This window comes from Peromyscus maniculatus, chromosome 8 (genome assembly GCF_049852395.1).
Source record: "Peromyscus maniculatus bairdii isolate BWxNUB_F1_BW_parent chromosome 8, HU_Pman_BW_mat_3.1, whole genome shotgun sequence".
Taxonomy (NCBI): domain Eukaryota; kingdom Metazoa; phylum Chordata; class Mammalia; order Rodentia; family Cricetidae; genus Peromyscus; species Peromyscus maniculatus.
In genome coordinates this window covers 60249110-60265688 of record NC_134859.1, presented here as the reverse complement: position 1 = coordinate 60265688, position 16579 = coordinate 60249110, and the positions used below count along the sequence as shown (strand labels likewise).

The 16579-nt window shown below is 48.8% G+C and overlaps 1 protein-coding gene and 1 pseudogene across 6 annotated transcripts in view; one reads left to right on the top strand and one right to left on the bottom strand.

The window, feature by feature from the left end:
- The window catches only part of Rap1gap2 (RAP1 GTPase activating protein 2), a 227712-nt gene that overhangs the window by 58299 nt on the left and 152834 nt on the right, over positions 1 to 16579 (top strand). The gene's annotated exons all lie outside the window — the stretch shown is intronic.
- LOC107401261 (large ribosomal subunit protein eL31 pseudogene) lies at positions 6282 to 6624 on the bottom strand (annotated as a pseudogene).

The following is a 16579-nucleotide window of genomic DNA, read 5'->3' as shown; positions in this document are numbered from 1 at the left end:
GCTGGCCTCGAACTCACAGAGATCCGCCTGGCTTTGCCTCCCGAGTGCTGGGATTAAAGGCGTGCGCCACCATTGCCCAGCTTTCCTTCCTTTTAAAATAGGGTTTGAACTTGAATACTTTCCTTGAATATGCAAGGCTCTAGCACCACAACAAATAATCAAACCAACAAACAGATGCATCTTGCTTCCTGGAGCAGAGTGCTCAGGGGCTGACCTACTTAGACAGACACACTTCAGAACACCGCCCCCACCACAGACAGCTCTATTGGACAACACTGGCTGAGACTGAAGGCCTGGCTCCCAGGTCAGCTCCCAAGAGCTAGACAAGCCCAGACTTTGTACCTAGCCTGTCATCTGCTGTAGAGATGCTCCTCCAAGGACAGGTATCTGGACTGTGTAAATCCAGTGCCACTAGGTGGCGCTAAGGAAGCAGCCAGAAACTGGTCCCCTGCCGCTGGGAGCTCTCACATAGCCACAGCCTCCTGGGGCCTGGGACAGGTGCAGACAGCTGTCCCTTTAGGAGGGTTTTAATCTTTGGCCAGCATCCAACTTTAGTGTGACATGTCAGAGTCCTGGCGTATCCTGAACACACACACTCAGATTACATTCAGACTTGACCACGGGAGGTCACTCAGGGTCACATACACACAAACACTCCTCCTGCCACATCTCATTACAACCTGGACAAAACCAGCTGTGGCTTCCCAGTGCTGGCCATGTCCCTTCCTTCTGTCCTCACTAATCCTGGGATGTGGCTCCTCCTGTTCTTCCTGTCCCCCCGCCCCCATATCATTTTACTTTGAGACAGGGTTTGTAGCTCTTTGTAGCTCAGGCTGGCCTTGAACTTGTGGTGATCCTCCTGCTCCAACTCTTGAGTATTGGGATTACAAAGAGTGTGTAACCATACCCAGCTATGGGGAATATTTCTTCTTTTTCTTTCTTTCTTTTCCTTTTTTTTTTTTTTAATTCTAGAAATTGAACCCAGCATCTCCCACCTGCTAGGCAAGCATTTGATCACTGGGCTTCATCTCCAGCTCCCTCATCTAAAATGGAAGAAGCCACATCTCTGGGAGAATGAACTTGTCTTGGTCTCATGACTACTACAGGCTGGAGCTGGGATTCTGGGGGTTTTCTGCTTCTGTATTGTTACTGACTCTGCTTGGAAGGCCCATGTGGTCACTCTTGGATACACTGTTCTGGGAAGAACAGACTTGAGCTGTGCATATGTGGGCATATACACTGAGGCTGCTGGTCCTACTGAGACTGGAGCTGATGCTGGATGAGGGACATGTGGGAAATGGAATGAAATAAAGCAATGGTTGCAGCTTGCATGGGATTCAAAAAATCTCCAGGTCATGTGTAAAGTGCTGTATATGGGGACAGTCATCCTGGGTCCAGAACATTTGAGTGTTCTGAGACAGAGGGCAGGATGGGGCTGGTTCCTGACCTCTGACACTTTTTTGGAACCCAGAATTCCAAGTGTTCCTAAGGGAAGCACTCCCACTTTCCCTTGGGACCACACTAGTTTGCAGAGAGGCTGTGTTTTCTGTGTTGGGGGCTGATTCACTGGAAGGAGAGGACACCTGACCTTGTCAAGGGAGCCTCAGTGCTTTGCTCACATGGTACGAGCTCAGGAATTTGCTAGAATTCTGATCCAGCGGAAAACCTTCTTGCTGAGCTACAGAGACAGTTCAGCAGTTTAGTGCAAGTACTGCTCTCCCAGAGGACCTGGGTTTAGTTCCCAGCACCTATAACCATCTATAACTCCAGCTCCGGGGGACTCAACACCCTCCTTTGGCCTCCTTGGGGACCAGGCATATGATACATGGCAAGGTACTCATCATACACTTTAAAAAAGGTGAGAGAGAGAGAGAGAGAGAGAGAGAGAGAGTGAGAGAGAGAGAGAGAGAGAGAGAGAGAGAGAGAGAGAGAGAGAACCAAAACCTTTATCTTTTTCTTGGTTATTCTGTTCTCAGTCCCCGTGAGTGCTGAGTATGTGTGTACCTCTGTCTGCAGGGAAGGGTCCTGGTGATACAGATGACCGGACTTTCAGACCTCGGGGACCTGTGTCTGCACACCTTTCTCTGTGTCCCTGGTGCAGGATGTGCAGCTCACACAAACCCAGTCCAAGTGGAAAGAGATGGTGGCCATGCTTCTGAGTGGCTCTGTCATGAGTGAGGTAGCTGGGGACGGCAGAGACACCCTTGCTCAAGGTCACCTTGAGCAAACAGGATAGAGACGCAGTGGAAATGAATAGGAAATAGCACACTGGTCAGCAGCAAGGAGGAAGATAACGGGGGTGGGGGAAGTGGGCTGATGCACTGACGGTTCTGAAGGGAACACCCAGAATCTTCCAGGGTGTCTCTGTCCAGAGTCTAGTTCAGTTAAAACCTTACCACGTCACCTTCCCTTCCAAACCTAGGCTTCTGAGCTGGACACATGCCTATAATCCTAGTACTCAAGAGACTGAGGCAGGAGGATTGCTGTAAATCTAAGGCCAGCCTGGGCTACATTGTGAGTAGTAGGTCAGCTAGGGCTACACAATAAGACCCTGGCTCAAAAAACAACCAGAAAGAGAAAACGGAAAAGAGGCAAGCAGTATTCTTGGTAGTGCACAGCCTACTTCCCCATGCTGCTCTGAACAGACCCGTGCTCTCCTGAAAACCAACCAACCAAAACAGAAACCTTAGCCTTGCCAGCATCTCTTCCACTGGTAGTGGCTGGATCATTTTCTGCTCAAGGTTTGGGCAGGAGAACGGGAGGGGAAGAAACGTGGCTGTGATAGCTGGGTCAGAGTTGGAGCTGAGGAAGCAGACACATCAGTGTTCTGTGCCTTTGATGGCGCTGTCAATGCCAAGGTCAGAGACGGGAGGGATGTAGGCTGTCCATTATCTCATGAATATTTATTGAGTAGGCTGTCCATTATCTCATGAATATTTATTGAGCACCTCCTTTTGGCTGCCCCTGATTTAGGTGCTGGGATTCTTTTGTTGAATCCTGGCTTTGTCACTCATTGCCGAGGTCACCTGAGGGTAGAGCGCTGACCTCCCCACCCTGAAGATGAAGAAGCTAAGAGTCTTTGTCCCACAGGGAGGTTTAGGATGAATCGAGCTAACACACGGAAGGTTGTACAAAAGGCACTTTGCTCATGACCAGCTCTGTTACAGGAGATAAAGAGGAGTAAGATGTGAACAGTGTCTGGTCTCTGATGACAAAGAACTCAGACTGTGGGGACTTTTAACAGTCACCCCAAAGCATGAGATGTATGGGAGAAGTGGGGACTTCCTCCTGGAGAGACAGCATGTGACAGCCAAAAGGGAATCCTCTAGGAGTTTGAAACCAAGAGAACATCCAGGAAAAGGGGTCAGGTAGTGTAAGGAGCAGTTTCCCAAGGCCAAGCTCCAGAACCCAGTGGAAGGATGCCCTGTAGGGTATGTGTAAGTCTATTCGAGGGAGTCTGGATGTGGTGCTGAGGAGGTGATAGGCATCCTGGAGGGGTGAATGGGAAGCTACCTATTTCCGTGGGGATTGGCACAGTAGCTTTGGGCATCCTGGGGATGGATTAGGGCGACAAAGGCACCATGGTTGTGTTGCTGTGGAGGGTGGGGTCGAATCTCATGGTGACCCAGGCTGGAGGCTACACCGGTGCCCTATAAAGGTAGAGTTGTCTGAGGGGGTCCCCCTAGAGTGTGAAAGGAACGTTATGGAGGCTGAGGTCTTGTGCCCGGGGGAGTTTCAAAGCAGGTCTGCTGTGTGTATGGAGGCAAGCCAGTGTGCATGGGAATGTAGCACCTTTGATGTAGAATGTGGTGGGTGTGAAGAGCTGCAGTTCATCCCAGTGGCTTTGGGTCCTTGAGCTCAGCAGGATGAATGGCGAGCCTCACACCCCCAGCAATGCTCATGGTCCAAGTTTATCGAGAGCAGTTTCTCAAACAGACAAGTCACACACTGATGGGCTTGGTGCTCTTTTCTAGTGGTGAGAGACAGAGCCCATGTGGTTCCAAACAGCGCCCAAAGGAAACAGCAGTGGCTTTGTGAGGATAGGAACAGGGGCTTCTAATTACGTGTGTGTGTGTGTGTGTGTGTGTGTGTGTGTGTGTGTGTGTGTGTGTGTCTAGACAGGGTCTCATGTTGCCTTGCCAAGTCTCAGGCCTGCTATGTATTCAAGAATGATCCTGAAGTCCAATCCTCCTTCCAAATGCTGGGATTGTAAGTGCGTATTGCCATGCCAACCCTGGGGTTATGTTAGATGAGTGGTCGGCAGCAACCTCTTCACAAAAGTGACATTTGAGGGGACCAGAGTCAAAGAAGGACTGTGTGTGAGACTATCTGAGGGTAGGAGTATCCAGGGCGCTGGGAACTCCAGATACAAAGGCCTTGGGGTGGGAACAGCTTGACAGATGTGAAGGTTGAGCTGGAAGACCACTCTGGTGGTGGTCAGGCTGGACAGTCCCCCTTCCTGCCAGAAGGTGGCAGTGTTGTCTCAGGACTGCCTGCTCACTTGGTGGCCAGTAGGGGATGCCTAGAGCTAGTCCCGTTGGTGACCAGGAACCTGAGCTGTCAGAGGTTTTACCCCGTCTTTGAGAAGTGATCAATGAGAAAGTTCTGGCTAGGGCAGATGAGTACACCACAGATCTTGTTTTCGACATTCCTTGCCTGCCTTCCCCACACCCACCCCCCTCCACTGGAGTATGTGTCTTTTCTTCTCTGTGTCTTCACCCTGCTCCCCGCCCCCTGTGCGCCGCCGCCGCCCCCCCCATTGCTCCCTGGTGCAGCTGGCTTCCATCTCAAAGATAATTACTTGCTTTCCTGCGCCGCTCAGATGACGGGGACTGTTCTTACCCCAGTGCCTGATCCCCTTCCCAGCGGCTTCTGTTTTCTGTTAAAGCCCCAGGCTCATCTCCCTCCCCCCCATCTGAGGACTGCCCCTCCTCCCACTGTCGTTCACTGCTCTCCTCCCACTCCAGCAAGTTCTTGTCTTTGATTGGGGCAGCCAGAGTCTGTGCTGAAAAGGGAGATCAGCACAGCAAACAGGCGCAGCCAGGAGACAGCCCCTGGGCACTAACATGAAGGGCCATTTCAGTCCACAGAGATAAAGCTTCTCTGCCTTATACTCTTTGTTTTTTTTACCCCCCTCTTCTTTTGGGGCATTGAACCCAGGACCTCACACATGCTAAGCACATACTCTACCACCCATGAACTTGCAGTGGAGACTAAACTGACCCTGGTGCCAGCCAGGCTGCAGGTTGAGGAGGCCTTGGCTTTGGTCTGTGGATTGCACCACGGTGGTTAAGAGCCCCATTTACTGTGGTTTGGTTAAGACCACTGGGCTAGTGATGATGGGCTAGTGACATGTGCCCTGGGATCCTCTTTACAATGCTGGGCAAATGCTGCCAGCCACAACCCCATGATCTCAAAGGACTAACCCTGGGCATTCTACAATGTTGCTGAGCAGGGTTAGGCAGGCTCGGCACATTTCAGTGTACAGTATTTCCAGCTTTTGCTGTGTTCGCTGGGATGTAACCCTGTCCTCAGCTGGGAAGTGTCTGAATTTTATTTTATTGTGGTAAGAATGCTTAACATGAGATCCACCCTCCTAATTGATATCTAAGTACACTCACTACCCATTATTCTTGACTGTAAGTAAGAGCTTCTTTTCTTTGTGTGTAGGAGGGGTATGGGTGTGTGTGTGTGTGTGTGTGCATGCGTGCTTGTGAATGTTAGGTGGAGTCTAGAGGTCAACCTTGGGTGTTGATCCTGAAGCGCTGTCTACCTCAACTTAAAAATTTTTATTTTTTAATTGTATGTATGTGGGTGTTTTGCCTGCGTGTATGTCTGTGCACCACATTCATACGGTGTCCATAGAGGCCAGAAGAGGGCGTTGGATCCCCTGGAACTGGAGTTACAGACTGCTGGGAGCCACGTGGTTGCTGGGAGCCAAACCTGGAGGATATTCAGGAAGAGCGGCCAGTGCTCTTAACTGCTGAGCCATCTCTCCAGGTCACACCTTGATTTTTTTTTTTTCTTTGAGACTGTTTTTTTTTTTTTTTTTTTTTTTTCCTCTGTGTAGCCCTGGCTGTCCTGGAACTTACTCTGTAGGCCAGGCTGGCTTTGAACTCACAGAGAGCCACCTGCGTCTGCCTCCCTGAAAGCTGGGATTAAAGACATGTTACACCATGCCTGGCCCCACCTTGATTTTTTTTGTTTTTGTTTTTGGCCGTTCTCCAACTTTACAATTTGACACTCAGCAGGTTAGTTTTCCTCCACATTGACTGTAAATTTTAGAATGTGGTAACAGGTACGTAAGTTACCAATGCGTAGAGCTTGTTTGGTGGGTCCCCATCCTCATTATATTTTCTGGACAAACATACATGGATATGGTATGGAACATTCCTTATTCCTTTGGCCCTGACGGCTTTATTGAACCTGGTATCAATACTCACATCTGGAGTACCCATCTCCTTCATGGCAAATTTCTGGATTTCTTTGAGTGCCCTAGGGGCACGCTTCTTGAATCCCACTCCATGGATGCACTTGTGAATGTTGATGATGTATTCTCCCGGTCACCACCTCGTAGATGGCAGAACGGCCCTTCTTCTTGCCACCCTTCTTTGTGGTTGCCATCTAAGTGCAGGTGACAGAGAGGCTTCCGCCGGGCCCAAGTTGAAAAGCCCACCTTGATTTTTTTAAAGACAGGGTCTCTCATTGGAACCTGGAACTTGCCAATTATGCTAGGTGGCTAGCTTGTGAGCTCCTGGGATTCACTTGTTTTTGCCTCTCCCAGCTGGATTCCAGATGTGCACCACCATGTCTGGCTTTCTGTGTGGATGCTGGGGATTGAACGCAGGGCCTCATGCTTTTGTAGCAAGTGTTTTACCAACTGAGCCTTCTCTCCAGCTCTCCCCACCCCTGCCTCTCAGATTGAAGCCACAGTCTTGTGCATGCTAGACAAGAACTTCACCACGGAGCTCTCATTCTCGACGTGTCTTTTTATTTTGAGACAGTACCTCCATGAGTTGCTCAGGCAGGACTTTGTGACTCTCTTGCTTCAGCCTTCTGACTGGATGGGATTATAGGTCTGCACCACCAAGTCTGGTGCGCCTTCTTCTGAGTGGGAAGTCCAGCTTATTGGTGGAAGTATTAAGGCAACTCCACGTAGTTAAAAGGGAGGTTTATTTTGTGGGGGTAACTTGCAAGTAAAGGGATAGGTTATAGGGTCCAGGAAAGGTGTAGTGCCGTCCAGCGGTGTTCTTTGAAGAACTTTGCTCTGTCTACCTCCAGCGTCCAGAATCCAGAAACCAAGAGAGCCGGCACATCCGGATCTCAGGTCTTAAGGACTCCTGTCTCAGCCCTGCCTCATAGGCATAACAGTTACCGGAAGCCTCAATGGGGGTAGTACTTCCAGGTCAAAGCTGGAACAGCTACCCACTACACTAGCTCCTTTTCTTGCCACAGACCCTGGGCACATGGGTTAAACTTTTTCTTGCCATCTTCATTTGTAAAATGGGAACGATGATAATGGTAATTTCCATATGGGTTGTTCAAAGTGTTTTAGCTATACACGATAAGAGGTGATAAAATTGTGTGTTACTATTGAAATATTTATCAACTGATAATATGTTTATGAAATATTAGTTTACTTTATTATAGCAGTATCATAGCAATACATGATCATTTAATGAGTTAATTGATTATTATTAGTGTGTATGTGTGTGTGCTTGTGGTGTATGTGGGCACATGCAGGCATGCTTATCTATGCTAGTGTGTTTGGAGCCAGAGGTTGATGTCAGGTATTTCCTCTATCATTCTCCATCTTGTTGGTTGAGACAGGGTCTCTCATTGACCTTGTTGGTTGAGACAGGGCCTCTCATTGGCCTTGTTGGTTGAGACAAGGTCTCTCATTGGCTTTGTTGGTTGAGACAGGGTCTCTCATTGGCCTTGTTGGTTGAGACAGGGTCTCTCATTGGCCTTGTTGGTTGAGACAGGGTCTCTCATTGGCCTTGTTGGTTGAGACAGGGTCTCTCATTGGCCTTGTTGGTTGAGACAAGGTCTCTCATTGGCTGGGAACTTACTAATTAAGCTATACTGGCTGGCCAGAGACCTCCCAGGATCTGCCTGTCCCTAACCTCCAGTGCTGGCATTTCAGCACATGTTGCTGTGCCTGGTTTTCATGCAAGCACCCCATGCACTGGTGCTTGCCATCTCCCCAACCTTAATGTATGGTTAATTCCATGGCATGGCATGGAAGAATTAGACTTCAGAAACATGTGACAGTCATTGTCTAATGGAGTTTGTTGGTCTGTCTAGAAACAGGCCCGAGACAGTTGATCCCAGCAGAACTTGCCTTCCCACACCAGTGCTATGCACAAAACCCCCTAGCCATGTGGGTCAGGCTATGCCCTCACAAGAAGGGTAAAGTGAGCCAAACAGCCCTGGTCACAGACCTGCCATCCCTCACCCGAGAACCATTTGTAAGTCTGTACTGGCTAGGTCAGTGAGTGCCAAAGGGGACTCTGTGGACAGTTGTGAAAATTCAGGTTCCTGGGCTGTCTTAGTTTGGGTTCCTATCGCTGCAATGAAACACCATGGCTCAAAAAGCAACTTGGGGAGGAACGGGTTTATTTGGCTCACACTTCCACGGTGCTGTTAACACATCACTGAAAGAAGTCAGGACTGGAACTCAAGCAGGACAGGAACCTGGAGGCAGGAGCTGATGCAGAGGCCGTGGAGGGGTGCTGCTTACTGGCTTGCTCCACATGGCTTGACCAACTTGTTTTCTTATAGAACCCAGGACCACCAGTCCAGGGAGGGCACCATCCACAGTGGGCTGGGCCCTCTCCCACTGATCACTAACTGAGGAAATGCCTTCCAGCTGGATCTCATGGAGGCATTTCCTCAACGGAGGCTCCTTTCTCTGATGTCTCCAGCTTGTGTCACACAGACCAGCTGGCACATGGGCTTTGCTCTGAACTGAACTGGAATTCAGAGGGTTCTGCACCCTTCATCATGGTTAGGGGCTGGAGACCCTGCATGTTGGTGGGTTTCACCTGGGCATCACTCATCCTGTTCGTCTGAAGGATGGCAGCTTGCCCCACATTGCCCTGGTCTTGAGATCAGGTTTGATTGTATGTGAGGAACTGGTGGGGAGCAGGCTCAAGCTCATGGAAAACCACGCAGCCTGTCTCCAACCACGGGTAAATGAACTGACCCTCTAACATTAACAAAGTAACATTAACTTAAAAGTAACACTTAGGTTCCTTTATGTTTCTCATCCCCAGAAACACCTCTGCAAAGGCCATTGCATGGCTTTTGACACGAATTTATTTCCACAAGGGCACATGCCAAGCCTAAAAGAACTAGCCTAAAGAATTTGGATTTATGTCTCTAAGATGACTGCTAAATATACCCACAATGCCATTGAGAACATTGTCATCATGCTGACTGGGCTGTTTATTTATTTATAACTTTACTTTGAACAGTAGATGTATTTATATGGTTCAAACCCAAAGTGGTATAAAGATAGATGTGGTGGGAAAACTCACTTTTATTCTAGTCAACCCAACCCCACCTCTCCCTTCTTGAGCTCATTTATGACGCTGTTCCCAGCACATATTGGTATAAAATATGAATAAAATTTTTTTTAGCTCCCTTTCTTACATACAAGGAAGTGGTCCACACAGCACAGCTTTGCATCTTGATCAGGAATGTGGCTTGAGAATATTCTCACGTCTGTCCACTCACAGTTGCAAATGCCTGCTCCCCACCCACTTCCAGCTTGCTTTTAAAACCATTGTGTAGTATTTTTACTATGCGGATTTACTTTTCAAGACTGATTATTTCTTGCATTGCTGGGGATTGAACTCAGGGCCTCATGTATGTTAAATGAGTGCTTTACCGTGGAGTCATACCTCCCCTGAGACTTGAGAATGCTTTTAAGAAATTTAACTTGACATTATAGAAGTTGTGGAAAAATGCATCCTCCTAAGCAGTCATGCAAAATGCAAACTGTACTACCTCGGATATGACCTTGCATGCAGGGAAAGGGAGATAAGAAATGGTCTTTGGGAGGCTGATGACGGCTTGAAGCCATGAGTTCAGATGAGGATGTGCAGCATATGGAGATGCCCCCTCTAAAAGACCCCCATTTCCTTTATAAGAATCAAGACATTATAAGCAAAGTATCCTATGTCTTCACTGTCAGATGTGGCCTCTCTTCCCCAGAGGAGCCAATGTTAAGAGTTTGGTACATATTTTTCTGGTTGTCTTTGGGCCCTTTGAGTTTCTCCTGCTTGTGGCTGTCCATCCAGATGTGCACAGTCCTTTGGAGGTCCTGAGAAAGGACCTTAAGATAGGAAAGGCCTTTTTTTTTTTTTCAAGACAGGGTTTCTCTGTGTAGTTTTGGTGCCTGTCCTGGATCTCGCTCTGTAGCCCAGGCTGGCCTCGAACTCACAGAGATCTGCCTGGCTCTGCCTCCCGAGTGCTGGGATTAAAGGCCTGTGCCACCGCCGCCGCCTGGCAAGGAAAGGCCATTTTGTGTAGGATTTTTACCTTCGGTTCTGTGTCCCCCACCCCCCAGCCCCCAGACTCATCTGTGTGTGTCTGGAGAAGGGTTGCTCTGCATTTTACACCTAAGAACTCAGACTAGGAAAGGGACAGCTCTGGGCCAGAAAGTGGTTCTGCCACCTCCTGGCCCGGTGTTCCCTGCACACCTCTCTGCTGGGCTGGAGACCGCATCTCTGCTGCTGTGTACATGCCTGACCCTTTGCAGAAACATACATGCACGTGCAGATTTAAGGGTAAGCACAAGCAAGGAAAACACACATTTATTTATTTTTTATTTGTTTTGTTTTATGAGACAAACTGTAGTCTGTCCTGGAACATGTGATTCTGCTGCCTCAGCCTCCTGAGTGCTGGGGTTATAGGTATAAGCCTTCTTGCTAGATTTTTTTTTTTTAAAACTTGTGTGTGTATGTGTCATGTGCATGTGTGTGTTTTTGTGTGTATGCAAGTACTCATGTGTGTGTTCCAGAGGTAAGAGGTAGATAGATGCCTTCTTCAACAGCTCTTCACATTTTTCTCCCCCCCCCCCTTTTTGAGTTGGGGTTTCTCTCTGTAGCTCTGGCTGTCCTGGAACTAGCTATGTAGACCAGGCTGGCTGTGAACTCAGAGAGATCCTCCTGCCTCTGCCTCCCCAGTATTGGGATTAAAGGCATGTGCCACCATCCCTGGCTTCCACCTTATTTTTTGAGGCAGGGCCTCTCATTGAGTCTGGAGTTTGCAGCTTTGGCTAGACTTTCTGGCCAGCAAGCTTCAAACTAGTCGTTTCTGCCTCCCCACACCGGGATTACATGCTGTGTACCCAGCTTTTTATATGGGTGCTAGGGCTCCAAATTCCGGCTGGGTGTGCTGGTGTACAACATTAGTCCTAGCACTTGGAAGGCAGAGACAGCTGGATCTCTGAGTTCAAGGCCAATCTGGTTTACATAAAGAATTCCAGGCAAGCCAGAGCTATGTAGTGAGACCCTGTATCAAAACAAAAACAAAAACAAACCAGCAAAACCAACCAACCAACCAACCAACCAGTCAAAACAAACAAACAAACAAAACCCCATAAAACCAAACAAACTCAGACGTCATGTCTGTGCAGCAAGTACTTTATCAATGGAGCCATCTCTCTATCCCAGTTGTTTTTTCTGAGACAGGGTTTCTCTGTGTAGCCCCAGCTAAACTGGAACTCACTTTGTAGACTAGGCTGGCCTCGAACTCACAGAGATCCGCCTGCCTCTGCCTCCTGAGCACTGGGGTCAAAGGCATGCGCCTTTGCCGTGTAACCCAGGCCAGCCTTGAACTCAGAGCCTCCTGTTCAGCCTCCTCAGTGCTAGGATTACAGGTGTGCACCACCAAGCCAGCCTGGGATTCTACCGTTGTCTTCTCCACGGAGACAGAGTTGTGCCCTGGCTGCCCTCCCTCTGATTGCACTGAGAATGCTCTGTGATCTGTCCCTCGGCCTTTTGCTTGTGGGTGCTCTGGTGCATCTGCCTGTGCTTGGGGAAGCTGTTCTGGGGGGCTCTTCCTGGGCATATTTACCCACAGCCTCCCTTGGAGCGTGCTCACTGCACTGAACAAGGGTATGGTCTTTCCCCACACCTCTTTATTTGATTTTTTTTGTTGTGCTGCCCCTTGGGCAGAGGCCTGACAAACCTAACTCACACTGGCTTAGGAAAAACATTCCAAAGGAAAAATGAAATCCAAGACAGTGTTCTACCCTTGAAACAGATACGTTGGAGAAACCAGCTCTGGGACTGACTCGAACCAGTTTGGGGCCATAAAACCATCAGAACTTCCCCCTTTACTTATTTGAACAATGGTCTCATGTATCCCAGGCTGATATCAAACTTGATATGCAGCTAAAGATGCCCTGGAACTTTTGATGCTCCTGCTCCGCCTCTTTAGGGCTGGGATTACAGGTGTGAGCTCCCATACCTCCTGTATGAGATGCTTGGGATCAAAGCCAGGGTTTTAAGCGTGCTAGGCTGGTGCTCTACCCACTGACCTGCATTGCCCTTTCTCTGCCTCTTGATTCTGCTTTCTTCACAGGCTTCTTCTACCCTCTTGTATTATGAGGTAGTTACCTCTCGGCAGCTCCAGTCTGCTGCTCTGGAAACCTCAGGAGCTTTTGTTAAGTTTCTTCCTGTGACGCTAATGACGACTGGGGGAGGCGTTTGCTCTATTTTGACAGCCAGGTTTATGGACTTGGAAAACAGAAGGTATAAATTGGTCAGGCTTGACTGTGTTCCCACCACAAAGCTCAGGATGGGCAGGCTGAGAGGGACAGCCCCACCTCAACCACCGAGAATGACGGTGATGTCTGAGTGCCCCGCCCCCCTCTCCACGGGCCTGAGCAGGCAGATCAGCTCCCATCGATGACAGACATTGTAACCATGTGACGAGATTAGTCAGTTCCTTGCCTCCTTCTTTCTTTATTTATTTTTCGGTTTTGCCAAGGTGTTGCCATGTAGCACAGACTACCTGGACTTCACTGTATAATCCAGTCCATCCTGGGACATATGCTTCTGCTGCCTCAGCCTCCTGAGTGCTGGGGTTATAGGTACAAGCCTTCTTGCAATTTTTTTTTAAACTTGTGTGTGTATGTGTCATGTGCATGTGTGTGTTTTTGTGTGTCCCCATGCCCTTTGACTTGGATTTTGCGGGTGTCAGCACTGCTGATTAGTATTTGGGTTTGGGGCTCGGCTCCGCTGTGCAGCTCTGTGCAGTCCTGCACAGGAGAATGACCTTGTTGGTTTTGGTTTACTCAGCTGCAGCAGGTGGGGGTGGCTACACAGTGACTCCCCGGCTTCAGAACAGGCAGGACCTGCTCTTGGAGTTGCGCCTGGGCAGTTGGGATGGAGACCTGTGCCTGCCTGGGGACCCCTGAGGATGTGTCAGGTGATCTCTGCATGAGTGACTATGGGATGGGGCAGCACCCTGTCCCACAGGGACTGTTTTGTGAGCTCTGGGTGAGAAAGAGAAAAAGGGAGCCAGCTGAGCCGATGCCACGATGTGCAGATTGGAGAGGTGACACCAGGAAGCAGCCCTGTCTGACACTGATGGCCAGGAAAAGTTATTTAGTCCTGTTTTGACCTTGAGGAGCGGGGCCGGTGATGTGCTGATCTATCTTTAACACCGGCCCAAACAATGCTGGCTAATTTTCCCCCACCCCCGACCCCCTTTTTTTGATTTAATTTTTTAACATTAAATTTTGAGACCAGTTCTCACTAAATTGCCCAAGTTGGCTTTGAACTCACTTTGTAACCCAAGCAGTATTTGGGATTTAGGCCTGTGCCATAAAATCTGTTTTAATCTCTCTCTATCCCTCTCATGTTCATGTGTATCATACGTGCATGTACATATATGTGTGGAGGCCAGAGGTATCTTTCTTTCTCAAGCACTGTCCATCTGTTGTTTATAATTTTAGAGAGGGTCTCACTATACAGCTCTGGCTGGCCTGGGACTTGCTCTGGAGACCAGGCTGGCTTTGAAATCACAGAGATCCACTTGCTTTTGTACCACCAGGTCCTTACAATGTTTTTTCTGTTTGTCTTTTGAGACAAGGTCTCCACTGGGATCTGGAGATTGTTGATTAGATTAAGCTGTCTGACTAGCAAGTTCCAGGGATCTTGTCTCTGCTTCCTCAGCACTGGAATTATGTGTGCTCACCACTCTGTAGGGGCTGGGGATCAGACTCTAGTCCTCATGATTGCATGCTGCATGCACACTTTACTGACTGAGTCATATCTCTGGTTCCTTTATCTCTCTTTCCAATAGAGAGCTGTCTGAGACTCAGGCAGGCCTTGGGCAGGCAATGCTGTTTAGTTAGCCAGGATATAATAACATGGTTTAATTTTCATTATATTTACTATTTTAGTGCTCTTAATTTTTCTATTAGTCTTAAACCCAGAAGATTGTCACCACCCCAGGGACCAGTGTGGTGAATTTCTGAGACCACAACTTTCTCCTCCCCTGTCTCTGTGTCTTGATCACACAGCATGTGGGCAGCTTCTGGAATGGTGTGGAGGTTGGCCAGTGTCCTATGCAGCAGCCTCTTTAGGCCTGTATTAGTTTGTGTCTCTGTTGTTGTGATGAACACAATGACCAAAAATGACTCTGTGTGTGTGTGTGTGTGTGTGTGTGTGTGTGTGTGTGTGTGTGTGTGCTCATGTGTGTGCATGTGAGATGCCTGGAGAGATGGTTCAGTGGTTCACAGCTCTTGCTGCTCTTGAAGAGGACCCAGGTTTGGCTCCCAGACCCTCCATGGTGGCTCACAGCCATCAATAACTGCAGTTCCAGAGGCATCTGAAGACCTCTTTTGACTTCTGCAAGGCACTGGGCATGCACGTGGTACATATACATGCATAAAGGCAAAATACTCATACACATACAAGAAACAAATCCTAGTAAAAAGCAAACCAGGGGCTGGAGGGATGGCACAGCAGTTAAGAGCACTGGCTGTTCTTCCAGAGGACCCGGGTTCAACTCTCAATACCCACATGGCAGCTCACAGCTGTCTGTAACTCCAATCCCAGGGGATCTGATACCTTCATGCACATAAAATAAAGTTAAATAAATTATTTAAAAAAAAAAAAGCAAACTGGAGAGAAAAGAGTTTATTACGTTTTGCAGGTCATCATGGCTGGAAACCAGAGCAGGAGCCCAGGGCAGGAACTGAAGCAGAGCCGTGGAGGGGTGCCGCTCACTGGCTTGCTCCTCCTGGTTTGCTCAGCCCGCTTTCTCATACAGCCCAGGACTATCTGCCCAACAGTGACACCAACCGCAGTGGGCTGGGTCCTCCCACATTAACCATCAATCAAGAAGATGCCCCATAGACTTGTCTACAGGCCAGTCTGACAGAGACATTTTCTCAGTTGAGGTTCCCTCTTTGCAGGTGACTGTAGTTTGTGTCAGTTGACACACACACACACACACACACACACACACACACACACACACACACTCACCAGCACAAGGTCCAAGCCTCTCATTTCCCTGTCGTGGAAGGTCGGGCAGTCAGTGAATGCCCTGTATTCGGCCTTCCCACAAGTGTTATCTGGTTTACCCCACAACCCTGGGTTATGTACCAGTGACTTCTCATTTCTTCTGATAGGGGAAAGAGACCCATGCAGGCCAGCTGGTCAGCACCTGCCTAGCTAAGTGGCAAGGGTTTGGCCTGGTGACTGTGAAACAAATGAGTTTCCCCCCCATTTCCCCTTTTCCCCTGGTGCTGGGGATAGACCTCAGGGCCGCCAGCTCACTAGGCAAGCACTCTTGACACTGAGACATAGCCTTAGGCTTCTGTTTTGTCAATAGTTTTTAAAATATGCTTCTACTCTGTCGAGTCCAGAAGAAGTACGTTGTTTCTGAGCTAGCCTTGTGGCTTGCACCTGAAGTCTCAGAACTTGGGGAAACAGGAACAGGAGGAGCCAGTTAGGGCTACACAGCAAAACCCTGTCTCAAAAATAAAGGACCTAAAAGGGAGTGAGTGATGCAGGTGCCTGGGACCCCAGCTTTTCGGAATGTGGAAGGAGGAGGATGGGCGTTCAAGACCAGATTCAGCTGTGTAGTGAGTTGAGGCCAGCCTGGGCTGTGTGAAACCCTCTCTCAAAAAATGAGAAAGGAAGCAAAAAACAAAACAACAACAACAACATGAACAACAACCACCCCCCAGGCACCCAGCTCACTGGTTGGATGTTTCCTTCTGCTCCACCTCTGGTGCTGGTTGGCTGCACCCTTCCTCTGTGCGTCCTACCTTGGGGGTTCAGTGTGACGCTCAGGCTGTTTCATGTCCTGATTCTCTATGAAAAGCAAAGGTTTTGCTTCCTCAGCATTGAGGAACTCCATTCTCATAATGCATGTGGGGTCACATGAAGGTCACCGCTGGCCTTGGCTGGGCACTGTCTTCAGAATCTTTGACTGACAAAATGTAGGATGGATAGTGTGCACAGACTGTGGTCGCCAGCCCAGCTCCCCTCAACCTTGAAACAGATTTAATGTGTTCAAATGGAGAGTTACTTTTGTAACCTGA